Below are 8179 nucleotides of genomic sequence, written 5' to 3'. Positions count from 1 at the left end.
GAATTCATAGAGACCAAACATGGTATATGTAAGGTTACATGAATGAGTGGTTCTATCATAAGCATGCATAAAACAGTATACGATATAAAAGACAATATACAAGGACAGTAACAACATACACAATGACCTGAAGCATATGTGTGTTCATTCAAAGAAAGGTTTTCCTATGAATTAATTAGAGAAGAGTCCATTTTCACTGTGCATTGTGTCTTTCCTATGGAAAATTTAGTGAAAGGGAGAACTCTCAACATGCCATTAGGTCATAATGTGTATCTGTAAAAACAAAAATGAGCAATTCTGGCTCCACCTATCCTGGCAGGATTGTCCTCTCAACAGCTCTCCTCTCGCACTGTTGCTATGCGACAGAGCACTAATCGGGAACCTCTGGTGTCGTAATTAGGAAATCCTGCGAAGGCGGAGCGTCCTTCATGCACTTCGGAGGCCTGGCAGAATTGAAGATGGGGAAACATAGAAAAAGAACAAAAAAAGAAAACGAAAGTGAAAAATTAGAAACCAGGGATTACGTTAAGTTCAAATTACTTCACACTGCATACACACATGCTGTAAATAAAAGCTTCAAGTAAAGGGTGCTAACCCCTAATTGTTAAAGCTATTTGGTAGCTTAGCCTAAGATGAAACTATGCAAAGTCGTGCTAGCTTAGCCGCTTAAGGTGGTTCGTTTACAACATGGCATCACCAGGTGACACGTGTGCTATGTGGAGACAAAAATGAGCAATTCTGGCTCCACCTATCCTGGCAGGATTGTCCTCTCAACAGCTCTCCTCTCGCACTGTTGCTATGCGACAGAGCACTAATCGGGAACCTCTGGTGTCGTAATTAGGAAATCCTGCGAAGGCGGAGCGTCCTTCATGCACTTCGGAGGCCTGGCCTTTGAAGTCCGTGGCCTTCGAAGTGTGCGCACTTAACTTTGGGACACAGCTTGAGTATGTGTGAACCTGACGTTACAATTCAGCGGCTGAGAGCAGTAGGAAACTGAGTCTTTTTTCAGAACTATTTCAACTATTTCTTGCAGTGTACTTTAATCTGCTTTACTTTAACAGTACAGGTGGCATCTGAGGCGTATGCTTTGTAAGGACAAATATAACAACAATATAAGAAATGATGTGGTATAAATGGATAAAAGCATTACAAAAGATGTATGAAAATGATTATCAATGATACTGTTCCCAGGCACTTTAACAGCAGGTTTATCTTTCTCTCACATCTCAAGCCAAAGTTGGTTGCCTTGTATAAATGTCACTTTTATTGAAAAGCTGTGAAAGTGTTCTTGTCGGAACTTTACCAAATTATATTTGAATTCAAGATCCCGAATGACCAAACAGATACCTGGTTCATGATCGCAGTTCTTTCAACCTTGAGTCTATTTCAGATCAAACACTTGTGTGTGAAAGCAAGACCTGTAGAGCTCCCTCTATAGAAACTTTACAGATATTGCATAGAATGTTAGAATTCTATTTATATTGTAAATCTGCAAATAAAACAGAAAAAAATGTATGATTCAATAATAATAATAATAATAATAATAATAATACATATTTTATACAAATTGTAACTCATATGAGTCAGACTTGTAACCCGAAGGTCCCGGGTTTGAGTCTCAGTACCGGCAGGAATTGTAGGTGGGAGGAGTGAACGAGCAGCGCACTCTTCCACCCTCAGTACCCATGACTGAGGTGCCCTTGAGCAAGGCACCGAACCCCCTAGTTGTTCCCCGGGTGCCGCAGCAAATGGCTGCCTACTGCTCTGGGTGTGTGTTCACAGTGTGTATGTGTGTGTGTGTGTGTGTGTGTGTGTGTGCGTGTGTGTGTGTGTCCACTACTCACTGCTCTGTGTGTGCACTTGGATGGGTGAATTGCAGTGCACAAATTCTGAGTATGGGTTACCATACTTGGCAGTCATGTCACTCACTCACTTATTATTATTTAATATATACTGTATATACTACCTGTGAAAAGTTACAGTGAAAACAGTAATATTTTAAAATATTACAATTTACATATAATTTATTCCTGTGATGCAAAGCTGAATTTTCAGCAGCCATTACTCCAGTTTTCAGTGTCACATGATCCTTCAGAAATCATTCTAATATGCTGTTTTGGTGCTCAAATATTATTGGTGCTCAGTTATTTTTAATGGCTGTTATTATATGTTGAAAACAATTTTTAATTGTAGAAACTTACCCTAAACTTTTGAATAATAGTGTATCACGGTTTAAACAAACAAACAAACAAACAAACAGACATTAAACAGCATTTTCAACATTGATAATAATCAGAATTTTTTTTTATCAGTGTTTTATTACTATTTATTAGCACTGTTTTATTTTTTTATTATAATGGCTTCATCTTACGTTCTTAATCGCAAATGTTCTTTTTTGTTTTTCTGAAAGAAATTAATGCTTTTAATCATGCATTAAATTGATCAAAAGTGACAGTAAATAAATGTATAATGTTAGAAAACATTAAAATATTTCTATTTTTTTAAAAATCCTCAAAAATCGCTGTCTCCATACTTTTTATTCAGCAAGGATGTATTAAATTAATCAAAAGTGACAGTAAAGACATTTATGAACTTTCTAATCAGCAAAAAATCCTGAAAAGATAAACAAATCGCACTCCCCACAAAAAATATTAAACTCAACTAATCAGCATATTAGAATGATTTCTGAAGGATCATGTGACACTGAAGACTGGATAAATGTCTGCTGAAAATTCAGCTTTGCATCACAGGAATAAATCACCTTTTAAAATATATTAAAAAGAAAACAGTTCTTGTATAATAATATTTCACAATATTACTGTTACTGTATTTTTGATAAAATTAATGCAGACTTGTTGAGCATAACAGACTTCCTACAATAACATAAAAAATAGTAATTATTCCAAAATACTTGACCATTAGTTTATATCATATTTATATACAAATCATAATAATTATTATTTTGTATTTATTAACATTGATATTTATTTTATACATACAATACAAATATATTATATAGTGTACATTCTAATAGCCTCAGAATTACTGAAATATTTTATTTTTTAGAAATAGGATTTAGCTGTTTCAAAGCCTTTATAATAATATTGTGTAAAGATAAAGTAAAAATACACAACCAGTGCGGTGAACTGTTATAAGCCGCTTTTAACGCAACTTGACGGTGGCCTTGCTGATTAGATCTTTATGTAAATCTTATTGGACAGAACATCTTGTGTGCGTATACACCACTGTCAGCTTCTCCATTCATTTTGCAGTCTGATTGAAAGGGGCACAGATGAAATTTATCCGTCACAATGGCTAATGAAAACCCCCGCCACATCTGACCAAGACCTTGGTGGCCTTAGCGATAATACAGCTTTGTCCAGGCCACCTCAGCCCTATAAATGTGAGAATTCCTTGCCTTTGGAAGTGTTTTATTTTTTATTTTTTTCCGGGAGTGATAAAGAGATTGGTCTCCAGGGAATGTTTTGTTGCTGCCATAAAGGGAAGGCCATGTCAGCGTTATTATTTTTTCTTGTGGCAATCTACACGTTTTCAGCCCACTTTAATCTGTTTGGCAGCTGGTCAGGTGGGATGCGGCCTTGCCCCTCTGTCACCTCTGCGAGGGTCCCAGTGGTAAATATGAAGCCGCGTCATGGCTTTTCCTGCCAGAGGGAGGACTAAGCGCAGCCGCCGCATACAAATACCCTTTTGATACGCTTTAGGCCTGAAGAGGATGGACTGGATCATCCACTCTACTGAACTTTTATTTCATCTGCTTTAAAAAGAAATCAGTCTAGATGTCAGGCCGCTGACAGTTTGTTTGCCCCTTTCGTTAACTTTTCTGATTTGAAGGCTTCAGCTATGATTAGGTTTTCTGTTAAAGTCAATCAGCTTAAAAGTATATTGTTGTGCATTTAGAAGTCATTCAACACAAAATACGAGGATAGAGCTTCCTTTTAGTGTGTTGTATTTGTTTTCCCTCACTGTAAGCCATTGTATGAATATTAAGTCAGAGTATGCAGTGAGTGCAGTCGGCACATAAATGGCCTTAATATGAAGTGTCCCCATGGGATGCTCAGAGCCATTAACTCTAATGCCATTTTCTGCTATGAAGGCCCTCCAATTACCCCTCTTTCCTTTCAGCAGTACAGGGTCGAACAAATAGAAAGAGAAAAAGCCAGAAAAGAATGGTTTATAAAGGCCGCTTTGTCTCAGATTCAGTTTTGACCTTGGTAAAACTGTGGATATGAGGCCAAAACCTTGTCAGGAGGAGCGTGCCACTGATGACTTGAGTGGTTTTGAAGGGGGCCGAGCATGTGCACAGCATAAGTAGGAGTCAAACGGCATCTGTACTAAGCAATGGTAGTGGTGATGAAGACAAGGGGTGGACAGGTCATATAGCCATGCTCTTTGTAAATGATGCAGCTATTGATTTTTTGGTCTCCCTGAGGACAACGGACAAATGGTGGCAGCTTGGCAAAAGTTGTTTCTGTCAGGTGTCTGTGTGTTTAATAATGTGTGCGGATGGTTTAAGGATATATTCTATTGAATACTGTGAAAAAAGTACCTCAGAGTGTCGTTTGTGGCCTTAATTACATTTGAACGAAAAAAACCGTCTTGTGGATTTGTTAATGGGCCCAGCGGGACATGATTTACTTACTGAGCTTTATTGCTTGTGCTCGTCAAACACCTCCAGAGGGGTGGACATGTGGTGCTTATGTGTTTCTTTCCAAACTGGCCCACTCCGTAAAGACATTATGATGATGATTACTGAAAAACAAACAAATAAAAACCACAGATGTACCTGCTGAGCTGAGAAGGGAAACTGTGTGAACAATGTTTAGTTGTTTAAGGTTATCTTTGTGTAAATTGCTGCTTGTAATTTACTACTTGTTGTAAAACAAAAAGAAAATGGCAATTATGACATCTTTTTTTCTTTTCTTTTTACCTTCATGTCATTCTAAACATGACTGACTTCCTTCTATGGAAAACAAAAGGAGATGTTAATTAGAATGACAGGCTCAGCTTCAGCCAGCTTAATTATTCCTTTAAATTTCTAGTACTATAAGTACTATAGAGTCAGTGACATTACTTTTTTTCTTTTCTCTCTCTTTTTTTTTTTATTATTAATTTAGCCAAACATACATTACATTTCAATTCATACACAATGACTTGAAAACACCTCTATATCTTCTATAATGAGCAATTACTTAATTCTTTTAAAATTCAAAATATGCTCATTATAGAAGAGCATATGAGAAAATGCATTATTTACATAATTAATATTATTTATATAAATGTATGTATTTTTTGGGTCAAAAAATGTCAGTGTGATACAACTGTCCTGATTTCATAAATAAAAAAAAAATATTGAAACTAAATTAAATGAAATAACTTTTAGATAGTTTGGCATGATCTTTTTATTATTTTATTTTATTATTTATTTTTCTAAAATGTATTATTAAATTTGTCCACCAACTTAAAGTGATGCATCCAACATGTCCAACATTTCATGTGCTGTAACAAACATTTTAAAATATAAAAACAAAAACAACAACAACAAAAAAGACTGTAAAATGTCATGTGGTGTAACACAAAAACTAATGAAAATATAAATTCATGATATTTGTAAAATAAATAATCAAATTATTTTTAAATAAATAATTTACCTTAAATTGTATGCACTTTTATATTTAATTGAATTAATATGTATTGAACATATGTATTTGGGGTGTAAGGAAAGTGTTATTTTGCTTGATGGTCATCACATTTGATGGATAGAGCCATAAAAAAATGTTTCTTGAAAATTATGTAAACCAGCATGAATAAAAAACTTTAGCATTTTAGTTCAGTGTTTTGAACTGGATTTAAATACATTTTACAAAATTACCTTTTATTCATCATAGACAGTTACTTGTTACATTGACTGGCAGTATTATCATTCACAAATTTCACTGAGCAATACACTGGACATTTGAAATGAGTGGCATCAATAGAGATGTCATAATTTTGTTGTCTAATGGCCTAATGTTATATTGGTCTAAATTATTTACTGAAGGTGTTTTCCAATGGAGACAAATACAATTGTGACACCATTGGGACAGTTCTGGGTCTTTTCCATTCAGTAATATGTTGTGTGCACCGCTAATGACCTGTGTTGAGTTATTCTGTTCAGAACAACCAGCAACTGAGGTGGATCTTAGAATTTCAGAGCCTCTGGGCCCATTTTCCAGCACAGCGGCTTAAAGGCAGGACGGCTCAGAGTCAGAGTAACACTAGAGCGTTTGTCCCTGTCAAATCTATCTTTCCACTCTTGCACACACTGTGGCCATTTCACATTGACCCAGAGGTTATCTTATGGAAGGCTTACAGTGGAGCAGAAGCTCACCGTCCGTTTGCTTTGCTCATGGGTGCACCATAAAGATCTAGTAACTCTGTTACAAACAGCTTTGATTTTATCAGGTAAATCTAAAAAGCTGTATCTGTATTAAATGGATTTTATCTTTTGATAATCACTGTTTATTGGGCATGGCAGCATTTTGGACATAATTAGTCATTTTCAGTTCCATAAGATGAATCTTAATTATATATTTCCATATCCATAATGTTTTGGACATCAGCTTCCTCATTAAACTGATTTGGACTGTTGTTTTTGCACATGCATGGCCAAAATCATATAGAAAATGATGATTTTTTTCCTTTTAAAATGAATGGTGGCATTGTTTGAATATTAAGATAGCAGAAGCAATCTGTGCTCCTTTTTCAGACCTAAAATCACAAAGTATTCTATTATGGGCAAAGCTATTATGCGCTCAGCCTTCTAGTGGGTTAGTCGTGAATGTTTTTCATATTACCGTCTCTCCACTTGACTATTGTGTCATAAAGCGATTTTCATCTAGTACATTGACTCACAAAAATGCCCACATGCATGCAAATAAAAAGGGACTTGACAACCAAAAGCTCTCCTATGAAAACCGCAATTGTGTGCAGAAGTATACAACATGGCTATAAAGCATTTAAAGGAAAAAAAATTTTTACATTTGAAATGGACTCAGCTGTTGTCTGCTAATTAGTTGTCCTTGGAAGAGAACGAATGGAACAGTCCCTTTCAGTGTCATTCTGTGCCGTTGCTATTTAACCCTTCTTCCTCCAGACTGTTCAAGGTAACCGGCAATTCTGCTTATTTGGACTATAGGATATGTTTCTCTTTATTATTTCATTTTCTCATTAACCCTATACAGCGCCCCAATATGACAGAACAGGAAAAACAGAAACAAATCTTTTTTGTAGGTTGATTGTGCAGTTTCTTTGACAATACTTCAGCAAAATATACTCTGTATTGTTAGGATCTATCTTTAAGTAATTGTTCACATGAGATGTAGATGCACAATGTATCAGTATACCATTGGTTATCGGGTGATGTAAGAGATTTTTTCCATATCAGCCAATATTTATTTGTGTATGCAAATTTTTCCTATTTAGATTAGCTTTGGTTTCATCTAACACTTACTTAAACTTGTGTGTTTAAAGTTAATAACTTCAATAACACTGTTAATTGTTTAGATGTTAGAGATATTTAGCAAGTGTAAAAATACACATTCTTTTTTTTTTCATAATGCTGTGTTGCCTAAATTTACTTTTAGCTTTTATCTAATTTTACTTATAGCATTTATAATGATTTATTTGAGGTTTTTTTGTGTTTTAATTTATTTATGCACAAAATAGGGCTTTCATATGTCTCAATCAGTGATCAAACATAACATAAAATATTTATGGGTTTATCAGAATCAACCAGAGTTTTATCCTTTTTTTCTTTGAGTAAAAAAATAAAAAGAATTATATATATATATATTCCATTTATTATTATTATTATTATTATTATTATTATTATTGTATAATAATATTAGTGTATGAGAGTAATGATTAAAGAAATCATTACTCTCATACACTAAAAATGATATACTATGTTCTTATGTAAACAATATCAAGGCAATATGATACGACTTTGTCAGTGTTTCATTTGTGTAGGGTAAACAATTAATGAAGACTATTTTAGATGAAGCAATTTCAAGACTATTCATGTCTTGATGCATGACCACTATCTACATCTGTGATCAATAGAGATGGATAATACTGTTTGTAATTCCACGTAAGATCCAAAAAAAAAAATTTTAATATT

This window comes from Sinocyclocheilus rhinocerous, unplaced genomic scaffold (assembly GCF_001515625.1).
Source record: "Sinocyclocheilus rhinocerous isolate Xijiao unplaced genomic scaffold, SAMN03320098_v1.1 scaffold4435, whole genome shotgun sequence".
Taxonomy (NCBI): domain Eukaryota; kingdom Metazoa; phylum Chordata; class Actinopteri; order Cypriniformes; family Cyprinidae; genus Sinocyclocheilus; species Sinocyclocheilus rhinocerous.
The sequence above is the reverse complement of the archived record's forward strand: the minus strand, read 5'-3'. Positions refer to the sequence as shown.